General features: G+C 41.5%; 1 protein-coding gene and 1 non-coding gene across 3 annotated transcripts in view; one reads left to right on the top strand and one right to left on the bottom strand.

The window, feature by feature from the left end:
- The window catches only part of LOC124721134 (microphthalmia-associated transcription factor), a 378231-nt gene that overhangs the window by 52135 nt on the left and 306779 nt on the right, over positions 1-19317 (bottom strand). The window lies entirely within an intron of this gene.
- On the top strand, positions 5430-5504 carry Trnas-cga. The gene has a single exon. It is a non-coding gene; the product is annotated as a tRNA-Ser (tRNA).

Below are 19317 nucleotides of genomic sequence, written 5' to 3' on the forward strand. Positions count from 1 at the left end.
ACTAACATTAGTGCATAAACGTGAAGTACATAAACGATAAAATTAGCAAAGTACTTTCCATATATTAAGGAAACAAACAGCGATAATTCAGGAAAGTATAATGCAACTGATTCTAAAGTTTATTACTACAGTCAGCTTGCATTAAACCACCACGTGCACGATAATCAGCAAGTATCTTCTGTACCTAGCAGACGATTATATATTTGATACAAAGTCAGCTGAGTATTGCTCGAGTGTTTGAGATCTTCATGAGGTAGGATAAAAGGAAGACATCGCACCAATTCAGAGGTGTGCTGCTACATTTGTTACCGATAGGTTGGATCAACACGTATTACGGAAATGCTCCGTAAACTAAAATGGGAATTCCAGTAGGGAAGACTACGTTCTTTCCGCAAAACACTACTGAGAAAAATTTAGAGAGTCGGCATTTACCAATGACTTCGGAACTATTCTACTGCCGAAAACCTACGTTTCGCGTAAGGACCACGAAGAGACGAAAAAGAAATCCGAACTAGTGCGGTGCACACTCACAGTCGTTTTTCCCTTGCTCTTTTTGCGAGTATAACATTAAAGAGCATGACTAGTAGTCGTACAAAGTACCCTCCCGCATTGCACCGTGTGGTAGTTTGCTGACAATGGAACCTCCCCATCGCATCTCTCTCAGATTTAGTGGTAAGATGGCCCAGTGGACAGCCCGTCAGAAACTGAACACTGATCAAGCATGAAAAGAGGAAGAAGGTGTAAACGAAAGCAAAATAGAAACAATGAACGGTCGAAGCTTAGCAAGTGGAATATTGAGCACACCCTAACAGCCATGGCGTCGTGTCAAGTGATCACAGTATTGGACTGCGAAGCAGGCGTGCCGGGTTCCAAACCCCCTCGCACCATTTATTTTTAGTTGTTTTTTCACAGTTTTATGAACTGTCCGTCCGGTCACTGAAATGTTTGTTCTCTTTCAGTAATCTTGGCATCTGTCATGCTATACATTGCTTATAGATTATAAGACAGGTAAGAATACATTACCATCGCAAGTAAATGTGATGAATAGTGAGAGCAGGCAAGATACAACACAGGCGTCTCATTGAAATAAAAACAACAAATAAACGGATGTGAACTACGTCATAACAAAGGAATTCAATAGTCAAAACTTCCAAAACGGAACGCAACTTCAAAACCGTTCCCAGGTAGATGCCGTGTTTCTTGACTTCCGCAAGGCGTTCGATACAGTTCCCCACAGTCGTTTAATGAACAAAGTAAGAGCATATGGACTATCAGACCAAGTGGGTGATTGGATTGAAGAGTTCCTAGATAACAGAACGCAGCATGTCATTCTCAATGGAGAGAAGTCTTCCGAAGTAAGAGTGATTTCAGGTGTGCCGCAGGGGAGTGTCGTAGGACCGTTGCTATTCACAATATACATACATGACCTTGTGGATGACATCGGAAGTTCACTGAGGCTTTTTGCGGATGATGCTGTGGTACATCGAGAGGTTTTAACAATGGAAAATTTCACTGAAATGCAGGAGTATCTGCAGCGAATTGACGCATGGTGCAAGGAATGGCAATTAAATCTCAATGTAGACAAGTGTGATGTGCTGCGAATACATAGAAAGAAAGATCCTGTATCATTTAGCTACAATATAGCAGGTCAGCAACTGGAAGCAGTTAATTCCATAAATTAACTGGGAGTACGCATTAGGAGTGATTTAAAATGTAATGATCATATAAAGTTGATCGTCGGTAAAGCAGATGCCAGACAGATTCTTTGGAAGAATCCTAAGGAAATGCAATCCGAAAACAAAGGAAGTAGGTAACAGTACGCTTGTTCGCCCACTGCTTGAATACTGCCCAGCAGTGTGGGATCCGTACCGGATAGGGTTGACAGAAGAGATAGAGAAGATCCAACGGAGAGCAGCGCGCTTCGTTACAGGATCATTTAGTAATCGCGAAAGCGTTACGGAGATGACAGATAAACTCCAGTGGAAGACTCTGCAGAAGAGACGCTCAGTAGCTCGGTACGGGCTTTTGTTGAAGTTTGGAGAACATACCTTCACCGAGGAATCAAGCAGTATATTGCTCCCTCCTACGTATATCTCGCGAAGAGACCATGAGGGTAAAATCAGAGAGATTAGAGCCCACACAGAGGCATACCGACAATCCACTTGCTTTCGGCTACAAATATAGCAGTTGTGCATAATTAACTTTCATTATAGGTCCCTTCCCTAATCCTCGCTGTTGCAGACTGACGTTACACCACGACACACACACACACACACACACACACACACACACACACACACACACACACACACATTTGAATACAGCGAACAGAAAAAAAGAGGGGGGGGGTGCTTTAACCACGCCGCCGTCGCTCGTCTTCTCCGCTCAATGTTGCATTTGTTAAGCACGGACCGTTCCTTGTTAGTACTTTTGCTTTTTTTTCACAGTTTAGCACACCTTCGTCCTGTTGTCATGCTTAATCTGTGTTCAGTTTCTGACGGGCTGTCCGCTGGGCTCTCTTACCACTAAATATGAAGGGGTTGCGATGGGAAGTTTCCCTTGTTAGTACGTAGTTAGAGAAAGCAGTTGAGATGCCCATCGTGATCGAACGCAGTCGAACAAACATTACCCAGACGAGCTAAATGGAGGGCAATTGCTAGATAGCAGACTCAAAAATAACAACATGGTTGAATGTTTCTCCTTCTGTTGTTCATACTCAGTAGAAACAATGTGTAACTGCAGGTTCGGAGTGCAAAAGATTCAGCTAACATTTCCGACTCCCGCAGATGATAATATTTTATGTTGGACACTAAGGAATAGGACCACGACCAAATACCACTAACGGTCTACGCTTAATTCTATCACCGTGGCCTCACAATGCAGGTAGCCACGCATATACGCCATGCTATAGGTTGAAGCAATTGCAGTGGGCATGTCATCAAGTACACTGGGCTATAAATCAAAGAGAAGACAATTCGTGTGTCGCTTGGGGTGGTGGTGGTTCTTTTTTTGTGTGTGTGTGTGTGGGGGGGGGGGGGGAGAGACTGGTATCTGTTGTACCTTTAGAAGGTCACATATATCTCTAGATCTTTCTACGAAGAAATTTTCCAGCTCAGGTCTATGCAGGTGATATTCCTTGACATTTATGTATGTCGGGTCCGTACCTCGGTGCCATCGGTGATGGTTTCATAGGGTTCATGTACTGGGCGAATATCTTAAATCGCAAAGATTCCGTGCAAAAACTGTGTGTGTTGCTTTGAAGTAGCACATGTAATTTTAGTACGGGTTGTAATGATGTTAATGATCGTTTATGAGCGCCATGTGCAGCGGACGTCTTCCTTGGTGGAGAAAACTAATAAAACTTTGAATCTCCCAATCTGGACTGTTCTTGGGAGGCCAGACGTCGTTCGCAGTCTTCCCAAGACGCCTCTAGAGTTGATAGCAGCTTTCAAAAACGATTGGGAATCATTTGCTACACGGCTCATACACAATATCAGTAACTGAATCACATCTCAAATGGTTCAAATGGCTCTGAGCACTATGGGACTTAACATCTGAGGTCATCAGTCCCCTAGAACTTAGAACTACTTAAACCTAACTAACCTAAGGACATCATACACATCCATGCCCGAGGCAGGATTCGAACCTGCGACCGTAGCGGTCACGCGGTTCCAAACTGAAACGCCTAGAACCGCACGGCCACTCCGGCCGGCCTCACATCTCAGTAAATGCTGTAGTGATCCTCAAATAATCTTACTCTGCATTTACACGGTTTTATATCAGACTTGCCAATAAGTCGTGTAAATTTTGCACGTGTTCCTAGAGCTACAAAATTCTGTTTGATGTTGTGTCTGTACGCTATGTTTATGACGAGCGAAGTGTTTTTGCTGTGAGTGAGTTCCGTCACATTCGACTCCCAACATATTTTTATTTCTATGGATTTGGTTTATTTTGTGAGCAGATACATACAACATAAAATTAATATTAAACTAGGAACGGTTATTATAATAAGAAGATAGTTTTAATATTCAGCAGCAACAGCATAATATAATTCCGTCACTGAGGGTGTCAGTAAAGTGGACTCTTCATTACAAGGGAAAAAACTCCTCATCGTACCTCCCTCAGATTTGGTGGTAAGATGGCGCACGTCAAAAACTGAACACAAATCAAGCATGATTAAGTCCGGAACCGCGCCACCGCTACGGTCGCAGGTTCGAATCCTGCCACGGGCATGGATGTGTGTGATGTCCTTAGGTTAGTTAGGTTTAAGTAGTTCTAAGTTCTAGGGGACTGATGACCACGGATGTTAAGTCCCATAGTGCTCAGAGCCATTTGAACCATTTTTTTTTTTTTTTGAACCATCAAGCATGAAAACAGGAAGAACGAGCACTGAACTGTGAAAAAAGAAGCAAAATAGAAGCAGTGAGCGGTTCAAGCTCAACCCCCCCCCCCCCCCCCCATGGTTTTCACAAAACTATGAACTGTCCGTTCGTTCACTGACGTGTTTGTTCGCCGTATTCAAATTCGTGTCCGTTTGCAACAGCGTGGTGTAAGGAAAGGACCTCCAGACGTACGAACATCCTATTTATTCTACACAAGTTCAAATTGTTCAAATGGCTCTGAGTACTATGGGACTTAACATCGGAGGTCATCAGTCCCCTAGAACTTAGAACTACTTAAACCTAACTAACCTAAGGATATCACACACATCCATGCCCGATGCAGGATTCGAACCTGCGACCGTAGCGGTCACGCGGTTCCGGACTGAAGCGTCTAGAACCGCTTGGCCACACCGGCCGGCTCTACACAAGTAACACATGTTCTGACTCTTGCGTTCCCTTTTGGAAGTTTTAACTCTTGAATTCCTTTGTCGTAACATAGTTCACACCCGTTTATTTGTTGCTTTCATTTCTATGAGAGCACTATGCGGCATCTCGCTTGCTCTCACTATTCATCACATTTACCTATGCCCGTTTGCAACAGCGAGGTGTAAGGAAGGGAGCTCCAGACGTACGAACATCCTATTTGTTCTACACAAATGTCACGGAATATCATCTGCATAGTCCTGAGCTGGAGCAGTCTTACCACTCTGTTCTATTTTCTTACCAGTCTACTCTACAACCAGTGTATAGTATGTAAATTGCCAAGACTACAGAAGAACAGACGGATACATTGGTGACGGACAGAAATTTCATAATTTTATGAAGAAAAACGGGGCACGAGGTAGGTTTGAACACGGGTCGCCGGCTTTGTAAACCAACACCGTGACCCATGCCACGACGCCGTGGTTCTTGCACTTCACTCGATATTGCACATCTTGAGCTTAGACCGTTCACTGTTTCTTTTTTCACAGTTCAGTACATCTTCTTCCCGTTTCATGCTTCATCAGTGTTCAGTGTTTGACGGACTATCTCACGGGGCGTGAGTCGTGCTTGGGTAGCTCAGTTGGTAGAGCGCTTGCCCGCGAAAGGCAAAGGTCCCGAGTTCGAGTCTCGGCCCGGCACACAGTTTTAATCTGCCAGGAAGTTTTATGTAACTCCCTATCTTTTGTTTTTCGAAGACATCACTTCATTCTTCCTACTGTTTCTGTTTAAAGTCTCTATACAATTTGCAAAAACGAGTGATCTGACATTCGGCGTCAGGATACTTACGAGGTTTTCTTCTTTATTAAGCAATGTTCGCGTGACAACCACATCCGCATTTGCATTTGGATCCCTTGATAATGGCCGTGGCCTTGGTAAGCTTTCGCGGAATCCGCAGCAGTGACCTCGACGCCAGCCAAGTTAAAGGGGAACCCTACAACTGAGCTGCGCTTCCTGGCGCAGCACAGCCCTTCGCGGAAGACAAGCACGGCAACCATCATGCAGCTGTCGCCAAGCTACTTCTGTATCACGGAGTTTACATCGAGCGAGAAGACGAGCGCCACACATGACTCTCTTGTAGCTTCGTCAGGTGTTTCTTATCAACAGATTTGTGTAACGAAAGATGTGAAGTACCTTCTCTCTTGGGTTCCTGTAGTCCACGAGATGTTTCGCACACGAGCCTTTTCATTCTCTTTTTTTAACGTAAAACCGAATTCCTGTGACGCTGTATATATAGAGGTTTACTGCTTGGTTAGGACGGGAAACGCTCTTTTTCAATGAAAAGTTTGTCCTCTTCGTTTCATTTCCCTCTTATGGAACACCTCTTCTCTTAAACAGCGGAAATAGCCAATCTCTACTTTCCTTTAGAACATAGTTCCCAACATTTCACGTTTAGTATTGAGATAACTTTTGATTAATGTTTCAATATACTTACTCCAAATTAGACTCGGTTCAATTAGTTCCTATAATGCAATAATCTTCGCATTTGCAAATTCGGTTGCTGAACAGGAGTTTTAGTTATGTTTATCGACAAGGTAAACAGCAAAGGATAACACTCATTTCCCGACTTCTACCCTGGCACAGGGTTCATCGAACCACCTTCACAATTCTCTATTATTCCAATCTCGTATAGCGCGCGGAAAGAACGAACACCTATATGTTTCCGTACGATCTCTGATTTCCCTTATTTTACCGTGGTGATCGTTTCTCCCTGTGTAGGTCGGTGTCAACAAAATATTTTCGCATTCGGAGGAGAAAGTTGGTGATTGGAATTTCGCGAGAAGATTCCGTCGCAACGAAAAGCGCCTTTCTTTTAATGATGTCCAGCCCAAATCCCGTATCATCTCTGTGACTCTCTCTCCCATATTTCGCGATAATACAAAACGTACTGCCATTCTTCGAACTTTTTCGATGTACTCCTTCAGTCCTATCTGCTAAGGATCCCACACCGCACAGCAGTATTCTAAAAGAGGACGGACAAGCGTAGTGTACGCAATCTCCTTAGTAGATCTGTTACATTTTCTAAATGTCCTGCCAATAGATCTGTTACATTTTCTAAGTGTCCTGCCAACAAAACGCAGTCTTTGGTTAGCCTTCCCCACAACATATGGTCAACTACCAATTTTCGCACCATTCAGATATCTTTTCTACATCGTTTTGCAATTTGTTTTGATCTTCTGATGACTATTAGTCGATAAACGACAGCGTCATCTGCAAACAACCTAAAATGGTTGCTCAGATTGTCTCCCAAATCGTTTATATAGATAAGGAACAGCAAAGGGCCTATAACACTACCTTGGGGAACGCCAGAAATCACTTCTGTTTTACTCGATGACATTCCGTCAATTACTACGAACTGTGACCTCTCTGACAGGAAATCACAAATCCAGTCACACAACTGAGACGATATTCCATAAGCACGCAATTTCACTACAAGTCGCTTGTGTGTTACAGCGTCAAAAGCCTTCCGGAAATCCAGAAATACGGAATCGATCTGAAAACCCTTGTCAATAGCACTCAACACTTCATGTGAATAAAGAGCTAGTTGCGTTTCACAGGAACGATGTTTTCTAAACCCATGTTGACTGTGTGTCAATAGACAGTTTTCTTTGAGGTAATTCATTATGTTTGAACACAATATATGTTCCAAAATCCCGCTGCATATTGACTTATTAATCCATATGAAACGTACTTTTTAATTTTTGACGTGCTAGTGATACTGGTTGCCTCACAAATACGACATTTGCAGTCGCAAGCACAACAACAGTGCACACAACTGAAACACACTTACCAGCCAGAACATTACTATCACCTATCTAATAGCCGATTTGTCCACCTGTGATACGAATAACAGCGGCGACACGTCGTTGCATGCAAGCAATGAGGCGTTGGTAGGTCGATGGAGGGAGATGGCACCACATCTGCACAAACAAGTCACCTAAATGCAGTAAATTCCAGGGAGAGGAGCGATGAGCCCTTACGCTACGTTCAGTCACATCCCAGATGTGTCCGATCGCGTCTAGATCTGGTGAGTTGGGTGGTCAGCACAGCAATTGAAACTCGTCACTGCGTTCCTCGAACCACTCCATTACACTCCTGGCCTTGTGACATGACGTATTACCATGTTGAAAAACGCCAGTACTGTCGTGGAATGTGATCGTCATGCAGGGGTGTACGTGGTCTGCAACCAATGTGGCCATCCTGGTGCCTTGCATGAGCTCCACTAGACCCATGGATGCCCCATGAATGCTCCCCAGAGCATAATGGAGTCACCGCCAGCTTGTCTCCGTCCCGCAGTACAGGTGTCAAGGAGCTGTTCCTCTGGAAGACGACGGATTCGCGCACTCCCATCGGCATGATGAAGAATGTATCGGGGTTCATCAGATCATGCAACGCTCTGCCACTGCGCCAACGTCCAGTGCCGATGGTCACGTGTCCATTTCAGTCTTAGTTGCCGACGCCGTGGTGTTGAACACTGGCACAAGCATGGGTCGTCGGCTGCGGAGGCCCAGCGTTAGGAATGTTCGGTGCACTGTGTGTTCAGACACACTTGTACCCTGTTCAGCATTAAAGTCTGGTGTTAGTTCCACCACAGTTCGCCACCTGTCCTGTTCCACCCGTCTGCCCAGCCTACGACGTCCGACATCTTTTATACGGGGTAGAAGCCCAACGCCACGTCATCTGGACGTGGTCTCACCTCGGTTTCGTGTGTGTGTGTGTGAATAGCAGTCATTCCTTGCCAGGTGACGTTGCTATCGACTGGACGGGTTTATATCGACAGCAGGTCGGTGGTCATAATGTTCTGGCTGATCAGTGTATAACAGGTAGAACGACTAGTATGGCACAATATGCCATTAGTGAATTTTTTTACAGTAAGTTTTTATTAACGATAGCGCATTTTATGATACGATCTCTTAGTGTGTATACTTTTAACACATTATTAATGCAATGAACTTCTGTTGCGTCCGTTTATCTGGATACTTTAAAAGGGTTTAAGAGCAAAATTGTACAATAGTACAACAAATAAACAAAGAGTGACCACTGCAAGCGCTATCAAATCATTTAAACTTACATTTTAAAATTTCATTTCGTTCTTGAGATCCATAGAAACTCGAAACGTGTATTGAGTATATATTTCGTCCTCTCTGCCGAAAACGAGGTTCGTGTCTGGTGATTCGATTCCCGATAACGGATGATAAGTAGAGTGCGCACAATCGTGACCGGCTGACCTGCTTGCAGAGCTCCTAAATCTGCGTGCGTGGGCGCTACGACACCCGGCAGAACTGGTTGGTCTCTTGGAGTGCCACGACACAGCTACGAAAAGCCCCTCCGACATTCTGGCTCGGTGTACACTCGCAGCCACCACTGGCGCCCACGTAAATGAGACACAAATTTATTCAAGGACGTGAACTAGGGACGCTCGGTTTATGGAACCGCGCGTCACGCAATTGCGGCTATGCTCAGCCGAGTGACGCACGTGTGGCGACGGGCTTCCCCGTACAGTTAGCAGCAACTGGAGCTCTCTGCTTCGGACACGGAACGGTTTTGCAATAATCGTGCTGTTCTGCAAATATACACCATCTTAACTGCTTCAACGCTCACGAAGGGGAAGATTTTAGATTCGAGTTTTCCCAATTTCTTTTGCAACAAGAATCAAGAATGACGTTCTCTTCCTATGGAGCACAGACAACCTCTACAAAAACATTACACCACACTTAAGTTACATGTACTACTTCAAAACTGCACAGGTAGTTATTAATTTAAACATCCATACTTGGTTGTTGGGCACCACCACCCGAAGTAAATTTCATCAACTCGGAAAACGAAAAGTTAATGCTAATGAAAATTTGTCTTAACGTGAACGAGCCATCTGAAGATGAACCTGTTGTTCGAAACCGGTAATGGCGTTATTTACATAAACAAACAGCATTATAAAAAGTAGTTGGTTGCTGTTATCTTCTGTGTAAGAGTCAACCTATTTTGTATACTGCCGCAGGCTCAGAATGTTAGTTTTCGACAAAATAGCTTGCATATACTTGTCACAGATTTTAAAAAACACTTTTTTTATATTATTGATTGGGAATATTTACGGATATGCACTAGGAAACTTCAGGTCCCTAACGAATTGATAAATTTGATAAAATGCTTCCCTAAAAACTCAAAAAATAAGATAAAATTCGAGAAAATCTCTGAAAATTTCGAGATGAAAATGGGAGTCAGACAAAGGGCTTCACTGTCTCCAGTTTTACGTAATAACTAACAAACTATCTGAAAAATGAAAATTAAGGCAAAGTAGAGCACAATTTAAGAGCTTGTTTAATATCCTCACATATGTTGACGAGACGGCTCATGAGCTAGGAATGAAAATAAACTAAAAGCCCTTACAATTCTACTGACAAATGCTACAAAAGGTACGGGTGATCTGACGAACATCCATAAAACAAAGCACCTCCTCTGAACTCGCAGCAAACAACAATGCACCACAAACTGAAAACGCAACTTCTGAAAGCGACCAATCAATTTGTCCTGGCATCCTATTATCCTCTTAAAACGCAATAAAAACCGAAATCGAAACATGAATTCGAAAGACAAGTCATTATGGTCTTATGCCAGTTATAAAAATTCAGTATATCTCTAATCTACATTGCACATACACAAAGAATTACTTTATCAGTTTTAACCCACAGATCTGAAACCTGCACTGTAAAAAAATTATAAATGTTTGAACGCAAAATCATGACTGGAGAGTGTCGTATAATGAAATTAATACGAAATACTAGATACAGGGGCAAACATGAAAGCTAAATGATTGTAGTGGATACGGCCTGTCATTAAATCACCACCAAACAGGGCCGTCAATAGAGTTATGGAAGAGCTGCTTACTGGAAGACGACCTATTAGACGTTCAAGTAAAAAATACCTTGATAATAGTCAAAGTGATAAGGAAAAGATAAAACTGTAGAGACTGAAAAATTATTTGTGAGGACAGAGCAAATCGGCTCAGTATTGTTGACTCTGTGGTAACGATCCGTAATTGCTGGTAAAGATAAATAACAATAATAATATAATAATAATAATTTAAATCATCTAATATCAGCCATTAATAACTGGAGACTATTACATTGCGCAGCACACACAATTACGAGTTATCTTGATTTTTGTGATTTTCGCAATTTGTTGAAACCCGGTATTTCTTTGTCAGAGAATACTTCATTTATAAAGTCTATATCAACCGCAGTGCTGCAGTTTCCACTGTATTTAGATTGTGTGAAAATTGTCCTATCTGGTATTATACATCTAGACCCAACAAATCTGGATAAAGATTTCAGAAGCTGCTAAAAAAATTTTACCATTGTTTTAATGTGTTAATGATCTCCGTTGTCGTATCCCTCGACGGTAAGTGATGTGGGGCGTTGGCCTGAAGTATGTCGTTTACTGAGCTTCGAGGAAAGGAACGTCTAGTACTTTGAAAAAATAACCTACGTTATACTCGCGAGAAAGAGCGAAATTCATAGTTTCAGTCTCTGAGCACTCTAACTGAGAAATTGCGCTTCTAAGATCTCTTGAACGTGGCTTTCATAGGCATACTTCGTGATCTGAAATCGGTCTATTCACAATGGCAGTTTCTGGCTGCAGTAACACCATACTGGGGAGCGTTATCTTAATAAATGCACTCCCCGTCTTAATAACTTATTGGGTAACACCTGTTTCCATCAGTAAACACCAAAATGACAAGCAGTATTTAGGTTACACAACGAAAAGTAGCACGGAAGCGAGAAACTTTGGGAGTTTATTCATGAGGTTGCAAGACAGACAAAATGGGAGGCCTTCAATCTGCAGGCAGCAGACAGTCGCAGGTAATGATTACGTCGCCGCGGCAGCGTATGGGAAAATTAGACATCCAACAAGAGCCTGGAGGTTTCTGTGGGAAACTAAACAAACAAACCACACGTTTCAAGGAGAACTAATGACGTGATTCACTTTTCAGCACTGGTATAAGCATAGCCTACGGATACATTGGAAAAGCTTTAGATTAAACACTACGGCAAAAAATGAGCAGTGTAAAATTTAAGGTTTAACAAGGTCTATTTGGATCAAACCATGACCGGTTTCGGATGTTTTTACAAATCCATCTTCAGATGGTTGTTACACGTTTCGTTTTGTGTTCTTTCTGGGGCCTCGTTTTGTACCCGTAATAGGTTTGTTGCACTTAGAGAGACAGAAAGTTTTTTGTTCGCTATTTGGTGGAGTTTACAACAGATTTAGTTCTTACGACTTCTATCAAAGCATTTATGAAAAGGTTCTAAAGTTATTAAAACGTGAAATGTGTTGAAAACTTACGTGCCGTATGCTTCTGTTTGACGAAATCGCCCTGTGTTTTTGTTGCGAATTTTGGGATCAACACTTTTGTGGACATACACTACGCGAGTGCTGTTCAGTCCAACATTCGTAGAGCGCAAGTCCACAACTGTGTTGATACCAAAATTCACAACAAAAACACACGGCGATTTCGTTACGCAGAGGCACACAGCACGTAAGTTTATTCCTCACTTCCCATTTTAATAACTATAAAACCCATTCATAAATGCTTTGGTAAGAGGCCATGAGAAATAAATCTGTCCTGAATTTCACCAAATAGTGAACAAAATACTTTGTGTCTATCTTAGAGCAGCAAACCAATAACGGATACACAACGATGCTCCTACTAGAAAACGAAACGAAACGTTTAACAAGCATCTGAAGATGGATTTGTAAAAAATCCGAAACCGGTCATGATTTTATCCAACTAAACCTTGTTATACCCTGCTTGTGGCTGGTTGCTGTTTCAGTTAATACTTTACAGCCACGGTTCTCAATATGTCAGTTTTCCACAATACAGTGTAAAATTTTAGGCTTTAAGAACAATGCAAAAGCAATACTTTGCTTTTAAATATATACGAGTAATTTGGTAAGTAAGTATGATACAAACGCAAAATTTAAATTGTATCCCAATGATTACACCCGTCCCACCAGGAGTAGATGTGAACTGAGGTCTTTTCATAGGGATTCCAAGAGCCGCAAGGCAAACAAATGACGAACGAGACAGAGCCCCATGTGCCTGAGTAATCCTAACACTGCTGGGGGCGACAAATGTTCCAGAGGTTGCCCACTAGAGAACAGCCTCATCAATATTTAGTACATCTTGATGTTCAGGGTTTCTTTTTATCGAGGAGTCTACCTTCCTCGCAGTCCAGATGGTAAAGCTAACACCTCCGTTCTCTAAAACACACAACGTTCCACCGCTGGCCTAACGATGATCCCCGAGATATGCTCAGAGTTCATGGTAGAAGACGTCTGATAGCGCTGGCCAGTCCCCGGTTGATACGGGATCGCCATATCCGTACCCGACCACTGCTGATGGAGCTCTGTGGGGAAAAACACAGTTCTCCCTTCTCTAAGTTGCGGGACACTCTACTGAGGCCTGTCCAGCTCTGGAAACCCTGCCAGTAGCTAAGCTATTGCTTACATAGCCCTTAACGTCTTTTGAGGCGTGCAACCGCTGCCACCTGGCATTAAAGTTCCCTTCGATAAGACAGCGTCCCCCTGCAGTGTTGGATTACTCAGTCAGTAGAGCACTTGCCCACGAAAGGCAAAGATTGCCATTTCGATTCCCAGTGTGGATAATATTTCTGATCTGCCAGGAAGTTTCAAATCATTCCACTGCAGAATGAAAATTCATTTTCCATTTTCTGTTTACGTCGTATACTGGTGTGCAAACCTTGAGGACGAAAGTAAATTTTGCATGATGTTCACTGCTAAGTAACATATCTCGATGAAAATTGGGGCACACATAGAAAGAACTGCTAAAGTACAGTACAAAAGTTAACTGAAAGAAATACGCAATGAAATGAACAGAAATGACGCTTTTAGTCGAAGATAGCAATTACACTGAAAAGACCGCGATTCATAATCACTGGACATTACAAAAGGTGGGACATAGTTGTTAACAGGGTGTGTCATCACCACAAGGCTGGTAAGGAGTTCTTGAGGCAGGGCTTTCCATTCCTCCACTAGAGCGGTTAACAACTGCTGCATGGTCGTTGGTGCATCTGGGCGTGCTGCTATAAGTCTCCCCAATGCACCCCATGCGTGATCGATAGGATTTAAATCGGGGGAAGGGGCAGGGTAGTCCATTCGCCGAACATCCTCTCGTTCCAAGAGCTGCTCCACCTGCGCAGTTCGTTGCGGTCGCTCATTGTCATCCATAAAAATGAAGTCAGGACCGAATGCACCACTGAAGAGAAGCACGCGGGGGTTGACTGGTGAGAGCACAGTATCCAAAGACGTTGAGGTCAGTAAGCCTATGCAACATTACGCCTCCCACACCGTAACACCAGGACCATCAAAACGATCATGTTCGATAATGTTCCTGAGTGCGTCACCTGTTACCACCTCTCGCCATATGAGGACACGTCCAGCATCATACACAGCAGGGTATAATTATGGAAGTATGATTCTGCCTTGTGTAAACACAATTTTTTCTTTCTTAACACCGAAACATGTTTCTGTGTAGTTTCGTCATCGTCAGTGGATTCATTTATTTTCTGTCAAATAACACGCACAGAAAATTTTGCGTTATCATAGATACACTTTTGAGATTATGGTGTTTACATTTATAACCTTCTTATTTACACATGACATGGGCTTTATTAAACATACACCTGCTCTATGAGTCTTTTCTTTATATCGAGTGCAATGTGTGTCCATTTGGTGTTGATGTTCCTCCTAGCTGTGTCCTACAGGATATTATCTCGCCGCCTAGTTCTAGGTGTTCTTCCCCTCGTCCCATCTATTGACCTGTGGAGTGCTATTTTAGGTAGTCTATTCTCCGTCATTCTTGCTATATGACCAGCCCAGTTCAAACTTCTCTTCTTTAGCAATGGTGTTTGTACAGCTCTCGTAGTTCATTTTTCCTTATCCTCCATTCCATGTTATTTTTATCAAATACAGGTCCAAATTTTCTTTAGTATTTTTCTTTCGAATATTAGCAGTTTCTCTTCCTCTTTCTTTCTAAATATTAATGCATCACACGCGAGTATAATGTTATCGGTATAATACATATTTGATTGATCCAAGCGAATTTCCTTATGACACTGGTACAACTAAAAAAAATTAGTTTCGTTCGCTGCTGCGAGATAGGCATCTATTCCTATATCTGCTCTGTTGTGACTGAAATGACTCCCTTAGCACTGTAAATGTCTACAGCTTTGAAAGTGACTCCCTCTGCAGTCAACTGTGCATCACTTCGGATTTTTTTTTTTTTTTTTTTTTTTTTTTTTTTTTTTTTTTTTTTTTTTTTGTGAAGACCAGATACTGTCTTCATTCACTTGTAATCATATATTCTCCACGATTTTATAGTAATTTTGCATCATTCTGATTAATTCTGTTTTGGAAGTACTTTTTAGTGTTACATCATCTGCGCAGCAAGCGTACTAATGTTCACCCCCTGCATTTGTATCCTTGGTGGATTAGTTTTAGTAAATTCTCTATCGATCTCCTCTAACACAAGGTTAAGGTGATACAGCGTGGCCTTGTCCCAGTCCAAAATGCACCATAAAACTTTAAGTTTCTCTCACACCTATCTTTATACGATATTAAGTTTCCTCTATACACATTTTAATTAATCTAATTTTGAAGGTGTTTTAGAGACCCTCATTACATGTAGGAGCGTCTGTCGGTATCATAGCTCTTTTTAAAATCTAGAAAGAGTAAGAGAACGTCTACACTAAATTACAATGCATTCTCAGTTATTTGTCTTAAAGTGAATAAATGATCTATTGTGGATCTATTGCTGCAAAAACTGCATTGATAGTCCCCTATCAGTTTTTCAGTTATGGGGATTGGTCTCTTTTAATAGGCAAATCGATAGAACTTTGTAAGTGACATTCAGTTAAGCAATTCCTCTGTAGTTATAGCACGTATGGGGACAATTCTTCTCAAACATGGGGCATGTATCTGTGGTTTTCCAATCTGCAGATATGGTATCTGCCTTCCAAATTGTTTCTATTAAAGAGAATAGTTCTAATTTCAGTTGTCTTTTATTTTTTAACAGCTCAGCGTATATTTGGTCTTCACCGTAAGTCTTGATTATTTTCAATTTCTTTATAGCTTGCTATATTTCATTTACTGATGGGGTGGTAACTTGTACGTCAGCTGTATCAGGTTCTTCAAATGTAACGTAAGACTGCGGATCATTGTACCTGAGTTGTGGTAAAAAGTGCAGGTATGTCATCCATGTTTTTTGTATGTCACTCTCGTTGGTCAGTATTTCTTCATGCTGATCCTTTAATACAGTGTTCCCTTGTAGTGACTTTACCATACCACAAAAATTTTTAATATTTTGATACATCTGCCTTGCCCTGTGATGCTTTTATTACCATATTATTGTTGTTTTTATTTTTCTCTTGGTGTTCGTTGCGTTTCCTGGCGGAGTTTATAGTACCTTTCCTTCAGTAAAATATTGTTCCTTTCTTCAATCCGTGATTTTTCTCCCACTTCTTCGCTCCTGCACTTTTAATTGAGTCTTTATACTAAACCAAATTTTGTTAGGTCTTTTCTTTTTCTTATAACTATGGACGTCACTTCTTGCATACTGTTCTTAAAGTGTCTCCATCTGCTTTCAACATCTTGTTCATTATAGGCCAGTCTTATTCGTATTAGGTTAGTTTTCCTTTCTTTTGTGAAGTTTTGTTTTATATCTTCTTCCGCGCCATGTTCCCTATGTTGTATTTAGTACTTGACTCTATTTCTATCCTGTTTTATTTTGAGCTTTGTTTTCATCTGTGATATGATCATTCTTAACGGGCATATATATCTTTGTATCATATACTGATGTTTATGCTGTCGTCTTGCATTTGCAGTAATGCTCTGATATTTTGTTGCAGTTAGTCATTTGCAATTAATCAGGGTTTCTCAATGTTATGTTACACATATTTACCGAAATGTTACGACTAAATTTAGCAATCGTTTTATTTTCACTTTGCTACGAGCTGTGTGTGTGTGTGTGTGTGTGTGTGTGTGTGTGTGTGTGTGTGTGTGTGTGTGTGTGGGTGGGTTGAACAATAAACGAATATGACAAAAAGTTTATTAGGTCTAGTTCCTGTGATTCACAATAGGGGAAAATATTTTATTTTGGCGGATTAAGATAAAATGACACATTTTAATTAAATATGTCAACAACACCAAGTCCCGTTGAATTTTGGTTTTTAATGAGCGTTACATTTCAAGGGTACTAAGTTAATGGAAGAACCAAACAGGTGGTGGGGTTTGAAGAGAATCATGTGGTGGCTTCATGAGCTTGGCTTTTCTCTTGTGAGTGAGTTCCAGAGCATCCCTATACACAGACCAGCAGTAATTTGTAAGCATTGCTTCATTCCAGTCGCTCTGATATCTGTGTTCCATAACAGTAATTCCCTGATGGAGCCTTTCCCCGTGTTCATCACTGACAGCTCCACAACAAGAGAAAAATCTACGTGGGATAATGCAGCTTGAGGGATACGTTGCATCCGAGTTGATGGTATCTTTGCAGGAGTACTGCCACCAACTGAGAACAGCTATCGCCTTCTTTGTTGCCTAAAAATCCACGAACAACTTACTTGAAGGCTCCCCGTGCTTTCTTTTCTTTCCTGTTCAAAACTCGATCAAACGCAGGATCCTTTACAAAATGACGAATTTGTGGCCCAACACAAATACCTTCCCTAATTTTTGAGTTAGTGCATGTTGGAAATTTGCCTCTTACGTACTTGAAGGGCTATCCTTCTTGGTTCATTGTTTTGACAAAATTTTTCATCAACCCCAGCTTTATACGTAGGGGCGGTTGAATAAAATCTTTTGGATCCACGAGAGACTCAGCAATGACATTTTTCCCCCTAAGGTTAAGATTTCTGCAGCCCAGCGGGCTTGAATATAATGTGACTTTCTATTTCCACTTTCCCACATACAGAAAAAGCAGCAGTACGTAGTGTAACCTTGTTGCATTCCTAAGAGAACTGCGGTAACTGTCTCGCCACATATCTAACTTTTCCCTCAAAATCGGGGTTATGGAATGCGTAAAGCTCCTTGGGTTCATCTTCCACACGGTCTTCGTTTTCTATTCTCTGTTCAAATTTTGCAGTGTAGCAAGAACTGGTAAAGTATCTTAATGTGGAATAGGTCTAGCAGAAAATGGAACATTCGGGTACTGAATTATTGTTGTTTTTTTCAATGACAATACTGCCTTTACTGGTGGAGCCAAGTAGAAATAGTACTCATTTATATGGCTTGTAGGTTCTCGCCAAACCATAGTCACAGAAAAAGCAACAGATCGTTTACTTTCATTTTTCTGCCATTCTCTCAATATGACAGAACAAGAGTTGCACCATGTTGAGCCCATGACTTATCCTGGTGCCCTGCCTTCATACCAAAATACTGCTAAAACGCAGTCTTCACAAAAGGTGTCAGATTCCGTTTCTGCGATGAAAACATTACTTCACCACAAATGCAACAAAAGTTATTCGCCGAAATTACAAATTTTCGTGGCATTTTAATAACGTTTACACTCTAAAAGACTCAAAACACCAGAAATTCTGCACTAATTGCAACAATATTAAACGAATACTTTTATAACCTATAAAGACCTAAAGGACTTTGTTTTGTCAGTCGTCAGGTGTGCGAATTTCGAAAATAACATTTTTCACAAACAGAAAATGTAAATAAAAAAAAGACTTGTTACTTTACCTGCAAAAAAGAGCTAAATGGTCATTTCTATGGTTATTTATGAATTCATCGGATATAAATATATAAGAATCAGCTATTTTTGAGCCCGAAACTTTTTCACTATTGGCCAGTGTAATTCCTTCAGAGCTGAGAACAAGGTTCCATCGAAGAGTGCTATGTATTCATTCATTCATTCATTCATTCATTCATTCATTCATTGTTTCTTTCCTTTTCTATGGACTTTTTTAAATGGTAATTTTCTTCTATTATATTTTTTTGTGGAGGACTGTTGCTGCATTGAAGAATTTTTAGTTCCGTTTTAACGCCTGTTGGCTTGTGGTTCGTATTCATAGGGTGATATGCAAATGTAGAAAGACTGCTGTTGCTCGTAAGTGACCTTCTGCGTTCAGTATATCCAACGCTGAAATTTCCACCAGTCTACCTGATATAAACTGAGTTGCAGTCTTCACGTGTGAGTTGACCGATTCCAGATGTGTGTGTGTTGGTTATCTTTAACTTCCTTTGAATACAGTAGTCTGTTCTGGAGGCTATTGTCAGTCGTCGAAATACATTTTAAGCTGTGTATCTGTAGTTTACGTACTCCTATAGTGCTTCTCTCTCAGTAGCCTTCCAGTCAGATCACCGAAGTTAAGCACTGTCGGGCTTGGCTAGCACTTGGATGGATCACCGTCCTGGTCTCCCTAGTGCTGTTGGCAACCAG

Source organism: Schistocerca piceifrons, chromosome X (genome assembly GCF_021461385.2).
Source record: "Schistocerca piceifrons isolate TAMUIC-IGC-003096 chromosome X, iqSchPice1.1, whole genome shotgun sequence".
NCBI classification, from domain to species: Eukaryota; Metazoa; Arthropoda; class Insecta; order Orthoptera; family Acrididae; genus Schistocerca; species Schistocerca piceifrons.